Here is a 16,453-nt window from a genome sequence, read left to right as displayed (position 1 = left end):
GGTGCTGCTCTAGCCGTATAAAACGCGGGTTTATCGTGAGCAGAAACGGTGAATTTCGGTAAATGATAAAGGCTACTATCATCATCATCATCATCATCATCATCATCATCGACAGAAGCTGACCCCCCCCTCAGAAAAAACCTGGATCCGCCCCTGATCCTGGATAAGCATTCAGCGCCTGGCAGACAGAACCTGAGAATAATTGCATCAAAAGTTGTGTCAATGTACCCCTCATGATTTCAGGATTTGCTACAGGGTACAGTTGTTGGTACGGGAGTTGCAACATTGATGTGGAAGCTCGAAAACTGCATCAATAACAAGTAGAGACCAATTGCACATGTGCTGCCTGCAGAAATTGTTGATGACCCAGACTCATTCCAGCCGCGTCCACGATCTACCCGTGACTCCTATGGTTGCATAGCATGGCAGCCAGAGTTACCGAGTGGAGAAAGTTTGTTGACACAGCAGGAAAAGCAGCAGTAGCTCCTTTCTAAGTATGCTAAAATGCATCCCAACAAGCAGCTTGTCACTCGTTTAATGATTGAGACGTATGCATTACAAAGACTGACCATTAATCAGTCGGGGAGTGTGACAGAGGTAAAAAAACTGGCCATTTCTGTTTACTGAAGACTTCCTTCTTGAGCATTCCAAGGAGCTACTTGGTAGAGAGGTTTGCCGAAGAATTGATGCTAGCATGGAAAGCGTTGGGCTTCGTGTATATCGTTATGCTTATAGTCAGATGAAGAGGCCAAAGCTGAAGAAATGTCTCGAAGAAATTGAACAAGCAAAGAACCGTCTCAAGAGTGTGACACCAGAACATGAAGGTGCACCTGTTCTCCTCATTGCCCTGTTTGATGAGGATGAAGAGCTCATCTACAAGATTGTTGAGGCAAGCTTAAAATTTTCTCTTCTGCTGCCACCTTGCAGAAAAGTGCTTGTGCATGCAGAATTAAGGTGTACATTGCATGTATGCAAAAAAAATTCCACTCTCCATACCTGCATTATTTTACTGGCAAAATGTTACAATATAGCGAGGGCAGTGATATTTAAAGTCTGCTGTCATATTTTTTTCAGTCTTTTTGAGCTTTGCACATTTTATGTTAATTCATGCTAGAGTGCTTTGAGAGGGACTCTGGGAGTAGGTGTCAAGAAAAATACAGTAGGTATGGCACTAGTGTATAAAAAGTTGAATCTGTCACAAAAGAGCGCGTAATCCAAGCGCGCGCCGAGTGTCGCGCAAGCCAGGGAAAGAACACGCCGGCGCCGCGGCAACTTGAACAGAGGGGGAGAGCGCATACGCCTCAAGCATGAACGCTAACAACGGCGCCGAAACGTCTGGAAGAGACTCGACGGAGCGACGTTAACCGGGGGGTGAGAGAGAGAGAGAGAGCACACGCGCGCGCCGAGACACCTTCTCACCCGGCGAGTCGACAGACATTACTACCGCGTGAGCATACACCAACAGGATGAGTCATCACCCCCCCCCCCCTCGAGAAGGCTCCGACAGCGGCGGTCGAAGGTACGAGAAAAGAGTAGAAGCTTCCCAAGCTTTGGCAATGCTACGAGATCACGACACCGATAAGAATGTTCGAGAACGCCTGTGGAAGCTATATAACCGCCGTGCGAGAATCGTTTAGTGGAATCCAGGAATTCAGGAATTTAGGAGTTCAGTCCGCACCGGTGAAGTGATGTAACGTGAAGACCGAGCGTCTGCTGAAGAAGGAGATTCCCCGGCAAGCTAGTCGACGGGTTCATCGAGCGTCTGCATTTCCGGAAGAAGTTCTTTCTTCGAGATTTGCTCGAGTTACGCCGAGATCATCTGACTTCAAGACCAACACGGTGAATACGATTGGACACTTAGTGTTCCTATTTATTTTGTACTTTACGTGTTGGACTCTTAGTGCTTGTCGTTAATTATTTTCTTGTGTTTGTTACAGGCGCGTAGCCAGGGGGGGGGGGGGGGCTGATGGGGCTTCAGCCCCCCCCCGAAATTTTTTCGTGCTGGCATGCACCGCCGACCAAAACTACCACCGACGCCGGCAATCATTCTGGATTTTGTCTACAATGTCCTTTCCATGTTCGAAAAAAACATTTCAGCACGAACATTGTGAACTCGGGCTGGACTTCATGTCAACGCCCTTGCACCTGGAGTCACGTAACGCAAGGAGCCCCATCCGAGCACAAACTTTCAACGGCTTTTCGGTAGCGAGCGGGCGCGTTGCGGCATCTCGCAGCGGCCGCGGAATATACGGAGCGCATGAATTTCAATTACGAAACTTTATGGGTATATTCTCATAAACTTTTGACGCGAAAGGTGCGCTGACATTTCCAAAGGCATGCTTTAAAAGATTTTCAAATACGCTCTTGCCAGCCCCCTCCAAACTTACCTGGGAGACCTTACTTATAGGACTGCCGCCGATCTCGGGGAACAACTGAAAATCGTCACTTGGGCCGAGGGAGTCGCCCCCAACAGGGGCCACCCTGAGACCCCACCATGATTTTCAATAAAGATGTTGTAACCACCTCAATTCTAGAACTTTATGGGGTTAATGTTCTTATAAACTTGGGCCAACATGCGTGCACTGGAACGCTCGTGTCCAAGCCGTTCCATAAATGGAAGCGCGCGCTCGCAATCTCCCGCACACACGAAAATACTAAATATCACCGTGACTGTCAGCTAGCAGCTGATAATTTTCTCTAAACATTTTCAGGAAGCGTGCCCAATGTGAATGATCAGCTGGACCAGGGCAGGCAAACTAAAATATGAGAAAACAGAAGAAAGTGAACGGCCTATTAATGAGGATTTTTTTCTTCTTGCGTGCGACAAGGTCTGGCTTTCCGTGGCTACAGGGACAGGGGCCCTATGGATTTAAGCAATGCCCCTGCTGAAAATACAGGCATTTTCAGAGTGCTTCTTCGCATGCGAGCTGATTGTGGAGATACATATCTGAAGAACCATTTGGAAAGTTGCCCCAGTACTGCCTCGTATTTAAGCCCAGACGCACAAAACCAAATTATAGAAATTTGTGATGACATTATCAAAGAAAGCTTAGATTCAAAAGCAGGCTGCTTCTCCATACTTCCTGACGAAACGACGGACATCGCTGGAATCGAACAGCCTACTGTTTCTGTAAGGTACCTAAACAAGTATGCCAACGACATCGAGGGAGTGTTTTAGGTTTTAGCACCGGAATAGATGCCCATCTCTCACTGCGACAGCAGGTTCTATGTAAATGTGTAAATACTGCTGCAGCTTCTAGTCACCCTTCCAGTGACCACTGCCAGCGCAGAGAGAATATTTTTTTAACAAGAGTGTACTAAAAAACTACTTGCGCTCTACAATGTCTGTGGAACGCATGGTTAGGCTGGCGCTTCTATACACCCACAGAGACGTCGGCATCAACGTGTCCGAAGTCATTGACCACTTCGCTCAACTTTCCCGCCGATAGAAGTTTGTCGTTTAGATAGCGAAGCAGCAAAATACAAATTTTACTTGCAGCAATGCAAGTAAAAAGCACTGTTCCTTCAGGTCCATAAGTTCTTAATTATGAAAACGTATGACCGCTCATTAGCTTTTAAAACCGCAGAAATTTTCGCCGTTTATTTTAGCAGTTAGCATCATGATCACAATTATCACGCGAATACAAAAATTACGAGGATACCAATAAACAATTTTGACCGACCTTGCTCATTGAAAGCCCGGCCCACGCGGCGTTCGCCAAAAACACTCGGATATTGGGTAGTTCAACTTACCGCATCATCTGTGGCCTTCGTTTATCCTTTTCTTTCCTTTTCAGCTACCTGCTTTTATTTCTTTTTTTGAAACGAAGGCATACCCTCCTTTAATTTTGGGTGCAGAATAATTGTTGGCGTTATGCAGGCAGTTAAATTACACATTTTCGTACTGATTTATTCATTATTCCTCTATTATTCTACCCACATGGCACTGTCGCGGCCGCTTCATGGCCCAAGTTTATATCACGATTTCTGCGATCATAGTTATGTTCTTGCCAGGATCATCTGTCTTTCTGTGCGCAAAGTTTACTATCTGTGATTGAGCAACATGTTTATTTGTCGTATTTGACGCATTATATACACTGACGTTTGCTTAAATACGTAGATTTATTGGAGGCTCATACGTATTTTTAAATATCTTATTGCGAGGTTTTGTGTATACAAGCAGTGAACTTTGTTTCTAGCGACTCTTTTTTTGCCCTTTAGCGAGTTGTATCTTCGCTATTGTATATTCCATTCTATCTTCGCATTTCTAATATATACTTTGCAGAACTCCCACTTTTTATTTGTACTCACTGCTGCGAGTATTATCTCGGTGTAATTACAATACACGACGAATTACAGCTGCTCCTGCGCAATCGATTGCAGCGAGGGATAGCGTCATTGAGGTTTCTTCCTGGCCGTTGCATATGTAGAAAAATGTAAACAAGGTTCTCGAATGACAAAGATTCATCAAAATATTTGTCCTCAACTTATTCATTTCATGGCCCTTACGTTTTTCATATAAGCTGCATGCACTGCTTTGCTGGTTTCGAACTGATATTGACCCTTTTCGCGGCAATCCCGTGGGCGCTGCCATATTTGATCACGTGGTGACGCGTCCATTGCTTGCCTCAACTGCCTCCGTTGCCTCCTTGTTTACAATGGAAGTGTATGACGCCAGTGCGGCTTAGAAAACCTCTGTTTTCGGAGATATCGTAGACGGTGACTAGGTGGACTACACGAAGCTTTGATCACAGCTTCAGAGAACATGCAAAAGCGCTTTCGGAGCTGATTGAGCTATGTCCAAACGGCGCAGGCAGTTTATATGGTGCTTCTTCTAAAAGCGGGGCTAAATATGCATTCCAAGCTTTGCGATTATGAATTCAGTCAGGATTAGTGTGTTTTGCTCTTTGTTCTTTATTCGGCAAATATTTTGAAGCAGTGGCTTGTCAGTTTCTGACTCAGTGAAGTTCCTCGGTGCGGCCACTATCTGATTATTTTCTGCCTAATCGCTCGCGGGTGTGCTCAGTTCTGAATCCGATAGATTTGTTCTTGCTGCGCACAAGGCTTGAAACGTAGCTGTTTTGTACATTGTAATACCTTGTAGCAAATATATATTACAGCTAGTAACTTGCTTACTCTTGTGGACCGTCACGAAACATTCAGCTTCGACCATTGGTGCGCCATAGGTGTAGTCCGTCATTTATTGTGTGTATACAATGCGCATATATTCAAGTGTGCGTCGATTCACTTATTCTTGATACATCGGCGATAGAGTGGGCGTAAGTTTTCCTGCCATTTGGACAGATGTGTATAGATAACGTGCGCGAAACTTACTATGACAGGAAGCGGCGCTACTCCCTTTGTCATTGTTTAACGAGTGGTATACTCACTGTTGCCGACGTTCTGGGGATGAAGCCTTTTCTTTGAAGGTTAGCGATACAAGGCTGGCGGATGAGCAAATTTCTGTATCCTCGAGGAAAGCCGCACATCACGAAGTGCCGGTAACACGTTCGGACAGTTTCAGAAGCGGTCCGCGAACTTGGCCACACAGATTCATTCTATTCCTGAACATGCCAGTCACTATTTTTGCAGCCAACTACTGCACACGTCTTCAATCCACATGATTCAATCCAGCATGATTGGAGCACAGTGTGTTAGCAAAAACTCAATTGCATTTATGACAGCTAATCGCGCAGAAGCAAGGTGGAAGTGGTAGTGGTTTCGTATTCGTGCGCGGTCGCTGAGGAGAGGTATGGCGCGCCGCCGTGAGCGCCATCTCGTTTCTCTAAAACAAACTGCTCCGCGAAAAGGGTCAATAGTTCTAACGTTCATGTGATGTTTTCTTTACTTATTAATTAAACAAAAAAAAACACGGAAGCATTGATATCAGTTATTTCTGCCACAATTTTTGGGACATACGGATATATTCTGTTATGAAAACATACATATTTTAATGGACATTGCATGGCATTCAATAATTCGTTTGCAGCATCTAATATACAATGAAATTGGCAATGCAGTTATTATTCATGCATTTGATCCCTCGACAAATTCTATAAGGAGGAGGCCGCGCTGCAACCTGAGCCCCCCCCCCCCCCCCCCGAACAAAATTTCTGGCTACGCCACTGGTTTGTTAATACCCATCTGATCTGTATTGTGTTGTGTCTAGCCTAAGTGTGCAAGTGTGTGTGTAACTGCCTTGTGTGAAGAATATATTTTGTTGTGTTTTTGACAATTCTGGGCTCTGACTCGGTCTTTGGACAGCAACCGGTGTTCGCTGGCGCACCAGAGGGCCCATTCTTAATTGTCCTTGCTTTCGTGGGATTATTTTCGGAAGCTGATAATTCGGCTTTGGAATTTAGTCCGGCGTCTGCACCTCGTTCACGGGGTCTGTGACAATATTTCTGGCGTCCGCGACAGGACCTTTCTGGTGCAAATTGTGTGTCCATAGTAGGGAGAAAGAGCCTAGGGTCGTTTACATTGCTATTGTAAACGATTTTGAGTGTTGCACCACGTTTCGCTAACTTGTGTGCAGAGTGCAGTTTGATTGTTGAAATCTAGGTAGATATTTTTTGCACGCGGCTAGATTTTTGAAGGGCATTATGGATCTCGAGAAATTAGTTGCCCTTGGTGAGAAGATGGGTCTTTCCGGAGCGAAACTACGGAAGTGGGTTAGCCTGAAGGAAAAAGAGGCTTTAGAAAGAGAGAGAGAAAAGCTAGCGGCCGAAAGAGCCAAAGAAAAAAGAGAGGCCCAGGAGAGAAAAGAAGAAAGAGAAGCAAAGGAGCGACAGATCCGAGAAGAAAGGGAAGCTGAAATAGCTGAGCGAGAAAGACAAAGACAGCACAAGTTAGAACTCGAACGACTTCGGTTGCAGCAGCGCACAGACGCTCCCGCCCAGACAAGGGTCGATAACACTGAAAGGGAAGAAACTAGCTTCCGTCTGAACCCAAGCGAACTGCTTGTGGCATTCGATGAAAGAAAAGATGATCTGGATGCTTACTTGCACAGATTTGAGACAATTGTTAAAAGCCAGAATTGGCCAGAGGATCAATGGGCCACTGCGTTGAGCACGTGTTTCAGTGGAGAATCACTTAGTGTGTACGGTAGGCTGACGCCAACCGATGCCTCTAATTATGGAAGGGTGAAAGCTGGTTTACTGAAGAGATTTAGGTTCACCGTAGAAGGCTTCCGAGATAAGTTTAGGACTGGAAAGCCCGCTGATGGCGAGACTGCCACGCAATTTGCCGCGCGGCTCAGTCACTATTTTGATAGGTGGACCGAACTTTCAGAGACTGCACAGGAGTATGGTGCACTTAGAGAGCTTCTGATCAAGGAGCAATTCCTCATCAGTTGCCACCCGAGCCTGTCACTGTATCTGAAAGAAAGGAAGGCTAAATCGCTTCAAGATATGTTGGAATTGGCAGATAAATTTTTGGAAGCACAGGGAGGCACCAATCTCTCCAAGATCAGAAAAGAGGAGCCAGGGGACGCAAAGAAACCGACATTCCATGAAAGAAGAAACCCTCAGAAGCCTGTTCCGAGGTGTTATCTTTGTAACCGACTGGGCCACCATGCTAGTAATTGTCGGACCAATTTTTCACACCCCAACGAGGTTAAATGTTTTAAATGTGGGAGAACGGGGCACAAAGCCGATTCATGTCGCAGCGGAGTGAAGGAAGCTCCCCAGGCATACTGTGTGTATGCCCCGCCAAAACACCAAGGAGACATAAACAACGACTATGTAGAACTCCGAGACGGGAAAAGAATTCCGGTAGTTAACGCTGTGATGACACCATGCACAGAATTTCTAGTTAAAGGAATGACTGTACTTGCGGGGAAAATCGCAGGCAAACAAGTCACGGTGTTACGAGATACCGGCAGCAGCACAGTCATTGTGCGAAGAGACTTGGTCAATGACGACGAGCTCACGGGTGAAAGCAGTTTAGTTTACCTGATCGATGGTACGGCTAAGAAGCTTGCCGAAGCCAAGATTGAGGCCCAGGTCGAGACCCCCTATTACAGTGGGAATGTCACTGCACTTTGCAGGGACAGTCCACTGTATGACCTAATTCTAGGAAACATCGAGGGAGTTCGCGCCCCAGACGATCCGAAACCTTTGGAAGAAGAGCCGAAGATCGAACCATCGACGATTGAAGAGCCACGCGGAAAACCATCAGCATCTGACGAGAACACCGCGGCAGCTGTCACCCGAGCTCAAGCAAAGGCTCAGGCAAAGCCTTTCCAGCCCCTTTCAACGCCCGATTCTGAAAATAAACCGACCGGGACTCATAGCCAAGTCAAACACCACCATCGAAAAACCAAGGACAGGAAATTCAAATTTAAGAACCGTTGACGGTTAGTGTGTGGTGCAAAGTGTTTTGATTGAGTGCACCGGGTGTTTATTTATGCATCATGGACATTGTGTTTGTTTGTGTTCTGTAAACTACCCTGTCATAGTTTTGTATACTTGTTGCACATGTTATATTTCAAATGTTTGCCTTGTTACTCGAGATATGAGTTTTTGTATAGTATAAGTGTAATCATTACGCGAGAGATGTATTATTGTATAATATAAGTGTACTAGTTACACGAGCGATGTGTTATTGTGTAGTCCAAGTGTACTTGTGTGACTTGTGTTTGTATTCGATGTATCGCGAGTGATGTGTGATTTGTGGTGGACTGATTTATGGACTTACGGACTCTTGTGTAGTGGACTTTTGTGCGCGCTTATTTTGTGTTTCTTTGAATATTATTGCATAATATTCTTAAAGTGGGGGGCAGTGTCACAAAAGAGCGCATAATCCAAGCACGCGCCGAGTGTCGCGCAAGCCAGCGAAAGAACACGCCGGCGCCGCGGCAACTTCAACACAGGGGGAGAGCGCATACGCCTCAAGCATCAACGCTAACAACGGCGCCGAAACGTCTGGAAGAGACTCGACGGAGCGACGTTAACCGGAGGGAGAGAGAGAGAGAGCACACGCGCGCGCCGAGACACCTTCTCACCCGGCGAGTCGACAGACATTACTACCGCGTGAGCATACACCAACAGGATGAGTCATCACCCCCCCCCCCCTCGAGAAGGCTCCGACAGCGGCGGTCGAAGGTACGAGAAAAGAGTAGAAGCTTCCCAAGCTTTGGCAATGCTACGAGATCATGACACCGATAAGAATGTTCGAGAACGCCTGTGGAAGCTATATAACCGCCGTGCGATAATCGTTTAGTGGAATCCAGGAATTCAGGAATTTAGGAGTTCAGTCCGCACCGGTGAAGTGATGTAACGTGAAGACCGAGCGTCTGGTGAAGAAGGGGATTCCCCGGCAAGCTAGTAGACGGGTTCATCGAGCGTCCTCATTTCCGGATGAAGTTATTTCTTCGATATTTGCTCGAGTTACGCCGAGATCGTCTGACTACAAGACCAACACGGTGAATACGATTGGACGCTTGGTGTTCCTATTTATTTTGTACTTTACGTGTTGGACTCTTAGTGCTTGTCGTTAATTATTTTCTTGTGTTTGTTAATACCCATCTGATCTGTATTGTGTTGTGTCTAGCCAAAGTATGCAAGTCTCTGTGTAACTGCCTTGTGTGAAGAATATATTTTGTTGTGTTTTTGACAACTCTGGGCTCTGACTCGGTCTTTGTACAGCAACCGGCGTTCGCTGGCGCACCAGAGGGCCCATTCTTAATTGTCCTTGCTTTCGTGGGATTATTTTCGGAAGCTGATAATTCGGCTTTGGAATTTAGTCCGGCGTCTGCACCTCGTTCACGGGGTCTGTGACAATATTTCTGGCGTCCGCGACAGGACCTTTCTGGTGCAAATTGTGTGTCCATAGTAGGGAGAAAGAGCCTAGGGTCGTTTACATTGCTATTGTAAACGATTTTGAGTGTTGCACCACGTTTCGCTAACTTGTGTGCAGAGTGCAGTTTGATTGTTGAAATCTAGGTAGATATTTTTTGCACGCGGCTAGATTTTTGAAGGGCATTATGGATCTCGAGAAATTAGTTGCCCTTGGTGAGAAGATGGGTCTTTCCGGAGCGAAACTACGGAAGTGGGTTAGCCTGAAGGAAAAAGAGGCTTTAGAAAGAGAGAGAGAAAAGCTAGCGGCCGAAAGAGCCAAAGAAAAAAGAGAGGCCCAGGAGAGAAAAGAAGAAAGAGAAGCAAAGGAGCGACAGATCCGAGAAGAAAGGGAAGCTGAAATAGCTGAGCGAGAAAGACAAAGACAGCACAAGTTAGAACTCGAACGACTTCGGTTGCAGCAGCGCACAGACGCTCCCGCCCAGACAAGGGTCGATAACACTGAAAGGGAAGAAACTAGCTTCCGTCTGAACCCAAGCGAACTGCTTGTGGCATTCGATGAAAGAAAAGATGATCTGGATGCTTACTTGCACAGATTTGAGACAATTGTTAAAAGCCAGAATTGGCCAGAGGATCAATGGGCCACTGCGTTGAGCACGTGTTTCAGTGGAGAATCACTTAGTGTGTACGGTAGGCTGACGCCAACCGATGCCTCTAATTATGGAAGGGTGAAATCCGCTAAAGAGATTTAGGTTCCCCGTAGAATCTTTCCGAGATAAGTTTAGGACTGGAAAGCCCGCCTGATGGCGAGACTGCCACGCAATTTGCCGCGCGGCTCAGTCACTATTTTGATAGGTCGACGAACTTTCAGAGACTGCACGCTGTAGGGTGCGCTTAGAGAGCTTCTTATTAAGGAGCAATTCATCATCAGTTGCCACCCGAGCTTGTCACCCTATCTGAAAGAAAGGAAGGCTAAATCGCTTCAAGATATGTTGGAATTGGCAGATCAATTTTTGGAAGCACAGGGAGGCACCAATCTCTCCAAGATCAGAAAAGAGGAGCCAGGGGACGCAAAGAAACCGACATTCCATGAAAGAAGAAACCCTCAGAAGCCTGTTCCGAGGTGTTATCTTTGTAACCGACTGGGCCACCATGCTAGTAATTGTCGGACCAATTTTTCACACCCCAACGAGGTTAAATGTTTTAAATGTGGGAGAACGGGGCACAAAGCCGATTCATGTCGCAGCGGAGTGAAGGAAGCTCCCCAGGCATACTGTGTGTATGCCCCGCCAAAACACCAAGGAGACATAAACAACGACTATGTAGAACTCCGAGACGGGAAAAGAATTCCGGTAGTTAACGCTGTGATGACACCACGCACAGAATTTCTAGTTAAAGGAATGACTGTACTTGCGGGGAAAATCGCAGGCAAACAAGTCACGGTGTTACGAGATACCGGCAGCAGCACAGTCATTGTGCGAAGAGACTTGGTCAATGACGACGAGCTCACGGGTGAAAGCAGTTTAGTTTACCTGATCGATGGTACGGCTAAGAAGCTTGCCGAAGCCAAGATTGAGGCCCAGGTCGAGACCCCCTATTACAGTGGGAATGTCACTGCACTTTGCAGGGACAGTCCACTGTATGACCTAATTCTAGGAAACATCGAGGGAGTTCGCGCCCCAGACGATCCGAAACCTTTGGAAGAAGAGCCGAAGATCGAACCATCGACGATTGAAGAGCCACGCGGAAAACCATCAGCATCTGACGAGAACACCGCGGCAGCTGTCACCCGAGCTCAAGCAAAGGCTCAGGCAAAGCCTTTCCAGCCCCTTTCAACGCCCGATTCTGAAAATAAACCGACCGGGACTCATAGCCAAGTCAAACACCACCATCGAAAAACCAAGGACAGGAAATTCAAATTTAAGAACCGTTGACGGTTAGTGTGTGGTGCAAAGTTTTGATTGAGTGCACCGGGTGTTTATTTATGCATCATGGACATTGTGTTTGTTTGTGTTCTGTAAACTACCCTGTCATAGTTTTGTATACTTGTTGCACATGTTATATTTCAAATGTTTGCCTTGTTACTCGAGATATGAGTTTTTGTATAGTATAAGTGTAATCATTACGCGAGAGATGTATTATTGTATAATATAAGTGTACTAGTTACACGAGCGATGTGTTATTGTGTAGTCCAAGTGTACTTGTGTGACTTGTGTTTGTATTCGATGTATCGCGAGTGATGTGTGATTTGTGGTGGACTGATTTATGGACTTACGGACTCTTGTGTAGTGGACTTTTGTGCGCGCTTATTTTGTGTTTCTTTGAATATTATTGCATAATATTCTTAAAGTGGGGGGCAGTGTCACAAAAGAGCGCATAATCCAAGCGCGCGCCGAGTGTCGCGCAAGCCAGCGAAAGAACACGCCGGCGCCGCGGCAACTTCAACACAGGGGGAGAGCGCATACGCCTCAAGCATCAACGCTAACAACGGCGCCGAAACGTCTGGAAGAGACTCGACGGAGCGACGTTAACCGGAGGGAGAGAGAGAGAGAGCACACGCGCGCGCCGAGACACCTTCTCACCCGGCGAGTCGACAGACATTACTACCGCGTGAGCATACACCAACAGGATGAGTCATCACCCCCCCCCCCCCCTCGAGAAGGCTCCGACAGCGGCGGTCGAAGGTACGAGAAAAGAGTAGAAGCTTCCCAAGCTTTGGCAATGCTACGAGATCATGACACCGATAAGAATGTTCGAGAACGCCTGTGGAAGCTATATAACCGCCGTGCGATAATCGTTTAGTGGAATCCAGGAATTCAGGAATTTAGGAGTTCAGTCCGCACCGGTGAAGTGATGTAACGTGAAGACCGAGCGTCTGGTGAAGAAGGGGATTCCCCGGCAAGCTAGTAGACGGGTTCATCGAGCGTCCTCATTTCCGGATGAAGTTATTTCTTCGATATTTGCTCGAGTTACGCCGAGATCGTCTGACTACAAGACCAACACGGTGAATACGATTGGACACTTGGTGTTCCTATTTATTTTGTACTTTACGTGTTGGACTCTTAGTGCTTGTCGTTAATTATTTTCTTGTGTTTGTTAATACCCATCTCATCTGTATTGTGTTGTGTCTAGCCTAAGTGTGCAAGTGTGTGTGTAACTGCCTTGTGTGAAGAATATATTTTGTTGTGTTTTTGACAACTCTGGGCTCTGACTCGGTCTTTGGACAGCAACCGGTGTTCGCTGGCGCACCAGAGGGCCCATTCTTAATTGTCCTTGCTTTCGTGGGATTATTTTCGGAAGCTGATAATTCGGCTTTGGAATTTAGTCCGGCGTCTGCACCTCGTTCACGGGGTCTGTGACAAATTCACGCAAAATGGTTCATGGCCTCGTCCTACAGAATATTCGGCGTTGGCGTTGTCAGGGAAAAATCACAAGCATGCCTCTGGCAGGGCACTGATTGGTCAGTGGATTGTGCGGTGTCGCGATACTGTATGAAACGGCAGAGTTGGCAGGACCAGTCAGCTCATCTAAGTTCATTGAGATGGGAGGTCGAAATGGAAATTGTACTATCAGGGCCCCTTGGATCCCCTATTGAGACACAACTCCAGAGGCACATTCGTACGGTTTGGTTAAAGTGGAGCTTCATATCTGGTAGTCTCGCAAAATGTGGTAGCTTATGACTATGCTAATAAGTTTGGGTGAGATGATATAGCGGCCAAATTAAGGGATTATGAAGTCAGTAGAAAAGTGCATGTGATGTATGCAAATGAGGGCTTGCAGACAGGAGCCGTTAACGCAGTTGCACCATACCCTTTAGGGCACAGGTGTCCCCCAAATTTTGGTAGTGATAAATTTCATATAAAAATATCTCTTTAGTCTACCTTAGAAACAAATATGTTTCACTGCAACGATTAAACGTTTCTGTATGGTTTAAAGACATTGTTCCCTGCCTGATTTTATGTCTTAATGTAATTGTGAAGCTGATAACAAAATCAATCTTCACAAGTGTTCGGCTTTTGCATGTGGTTTATCTTGTAATTTTTATAATATGATGGATGGCCTGTAATAAAAGAGTTAATTACTCTTTAGAATCCACGCAAGCACAACCACACGGCTACAGAGGAAAGCTGTGCAGCTTCCACTCAAACTACGCATTTGAATATAAATTCGTCCCGGTGGATGTTTGAACCCAGAACCTTGATAGATTCGCCTAAACATTGGTCTCAGCCAGGACATGTATCTTCGTTCTTTGGGTGCTTGACGAGTGCAGCCATGTCATCTGCTGCTATGTCCAAATATGCTGCATATCGCGCCCATGGTTGAACAAGATTTTGAAATGAGCGTAAAAAAGCAATTGCTTTGCATAGAGTATGATCGTGTACATTCGAACAGGAGTTGCAATCTCATTTGTATTTCATGCAGCAAGGTACCTGTTTTCGAATGCCTTCCCTCTGTCTTGCTTTGCTCATTTTGCAGGAGATTGGCCATGATGATAACTTGGGAGACATGCCAGTGACGCCCATAATATGTATGAGAGGTTAGATTTTGGAATCATTGACCATCTCTTGGTGTACTAATGTTCCTTTATTCTCTTTTTCTAGGACCAGGTCTCTTTGAGGCAGAAATGTTTACTGTCTGTGTGGATGGTGTTGCTATATTGACTACTCAGCGGGCTGCAGCTTTCAAAGTCATGTTCCCCGTGTACTTCGTTCTTAACATAGAGTATCCACCTGAAATGGCTTTGACATTGGAGTTTGTGCAGAGGTGAGATCTTGTTCTTCTTATCTTTCCTGATATATGCTCGCATTGACCTGTTGCATTTCTTACAGTCGCGCATATTCTCTAGAAACATTGCTGGTAGGCTGATTTAAAATTACTGCTTTTAGGCCTTTAGGGTGGGGAAAAACTTTAAAAATTGGGGTTGCTAGCGATTTTAACCCTTTAGGGACTGCAGAAAAACAGGCAGTTCTGGGAGGTGCTGGAAATATTTTTAATACTGTTGCACTATCTTGCTATAACATATATCAAAATGGAGCTATGTTAATATATTTTCGGAGACGAAAACTGAAATTTTATAGATGAATTAAGAAAAGTCTCGATACTAAAACTTTCTAAAAAACAAAGTTGAAAGTGCTTCAATATGGAAGTAAAACACCACAAAAAATTCTAGATTATACAAAATACGATACACTAACTCTTTCCTAACTGAGACAAAACTTTCCTGAGTCTTTATCCACAACTTTACTGCTTCCTTGCACCTGTATTCGCCACTAGGTTCTGTGCCCAGTGCTTGTTCCACTCAAAGGAACATTCATGAATATGTTCAAACACTAATTTACTTTGCATTGACTGCCAAAACAGTACGCACCTAGCTTTTCTTCCGTTCGTAGCACAGTTTGGTAGTTTCTGCGGCTCATAGAGAGGGTGTGTTATAGAGGGTGGTGGAGGAGTGCGAGCTTGCCAGGCAGCAAAAAATGGCGGGTGTAACTCTGACAGGTGGAAGCTGGCTGCAGACATGGCTGTGCACTGATTGGCCGTACAGTTGTGTGACATCACGAGACGAAATGACTTGTCCATATTGCGAGGAGCTGCTGCCTTGATTTGTTCAGTGAATGCTTCAAACAGCATCTAAGCTTTGGGAGTACACATTATTAGCCCGGCTGCATTCTTAGTACATTAATCCTTCCTGTTATTTTGTTTCTTTAAGGGCAATCGCGGGCATCAACCCGAAAAGCACAAAGGCACGACGTACGTCGAAGAAGCCGTATTGTATGGTTATAGCGTTAGCACTATGCATAGCAAATTGGGGCTCCACGCTGCTGCTTTTGCAGATGGCACATACACACAAATACCCAAGTGTAAGTCAAGATATCTACTGAGTTTAGGAGAGAATAGAACCCATTTCTCTTAAATCTGGTTCCGTTAGTACAGGGCTTCTGTAACATGACAACGAATATATGAACAGAAAAATTGTGATCACAAAATAACTTGTTACTTTAACACTATCTCTCTCTCTCTCTCTATATATATATATATATATATATATATATATATAGACAGAGAGAGAGAGAGAAAGGCAGAGAAAATTTGTGTAGAATTACAGAAAAATTGTGTGCAAATACAAAAAGCCTGTTTTTTAAGAGGGTATCACAAACAAAAAATCTCTAGAAGTACAGAAAAGCAATAACAGACAACATATGCAGAATTACTGCTAAATGGAAAACGGAAAACAGACAAGAATAGAACTGTTATGTCACTAATAAATTTGCCATGCATTTTCTGTTTTTTTTTTCACAAAAAAATTTTTTACAGTGTAGCTAATAGCTTTTAAAAGGGCTCTGAATCACTGTTTCGAAGTGGAGAAAGGCATTTGAAGTGAAAATAGGCTAGTTCAGAAATACTTCGCCGCAAAAAGTACTTGAATGCGTTCAGCAGAAGCGGAGTTATTGGCATTGAGTTATTGGCCTCCGAGGTGCTTCCACTCTTTCTTCAATGCCTTGCACTGCGAAGGCTACGGCAGAGCGGGGCGTGCCCACAACGCTCCGCGTTCTAAATGTCCCCATGGCGCACAGTTGGAATTTGCTTTTGGATGTTAACGACGACACCACTTCCAATTTTGGCGCCTACGATGCGCCAAACGTAAGCCAAACGCGGTT

The sequence above is a fragment of the Dermacentor silvarum genome, chromosome 6 (assembly GCF_013339745.2).
Source record: "Dermacentor silvarum isolate Dsil-2018 chromosome 6, BIME_Dsil_1.4, whole genome shotgun sequence".
Classification (NCBI taxonomy): Eukaryota; Metazoa; Arthropoda; class Arachnida; order Ixodida; family Ixodidae; genus Dermacentor; species Dermacentor silvarum.
This window is presented reverse-complemented; position numbering follows the sequence as displayed.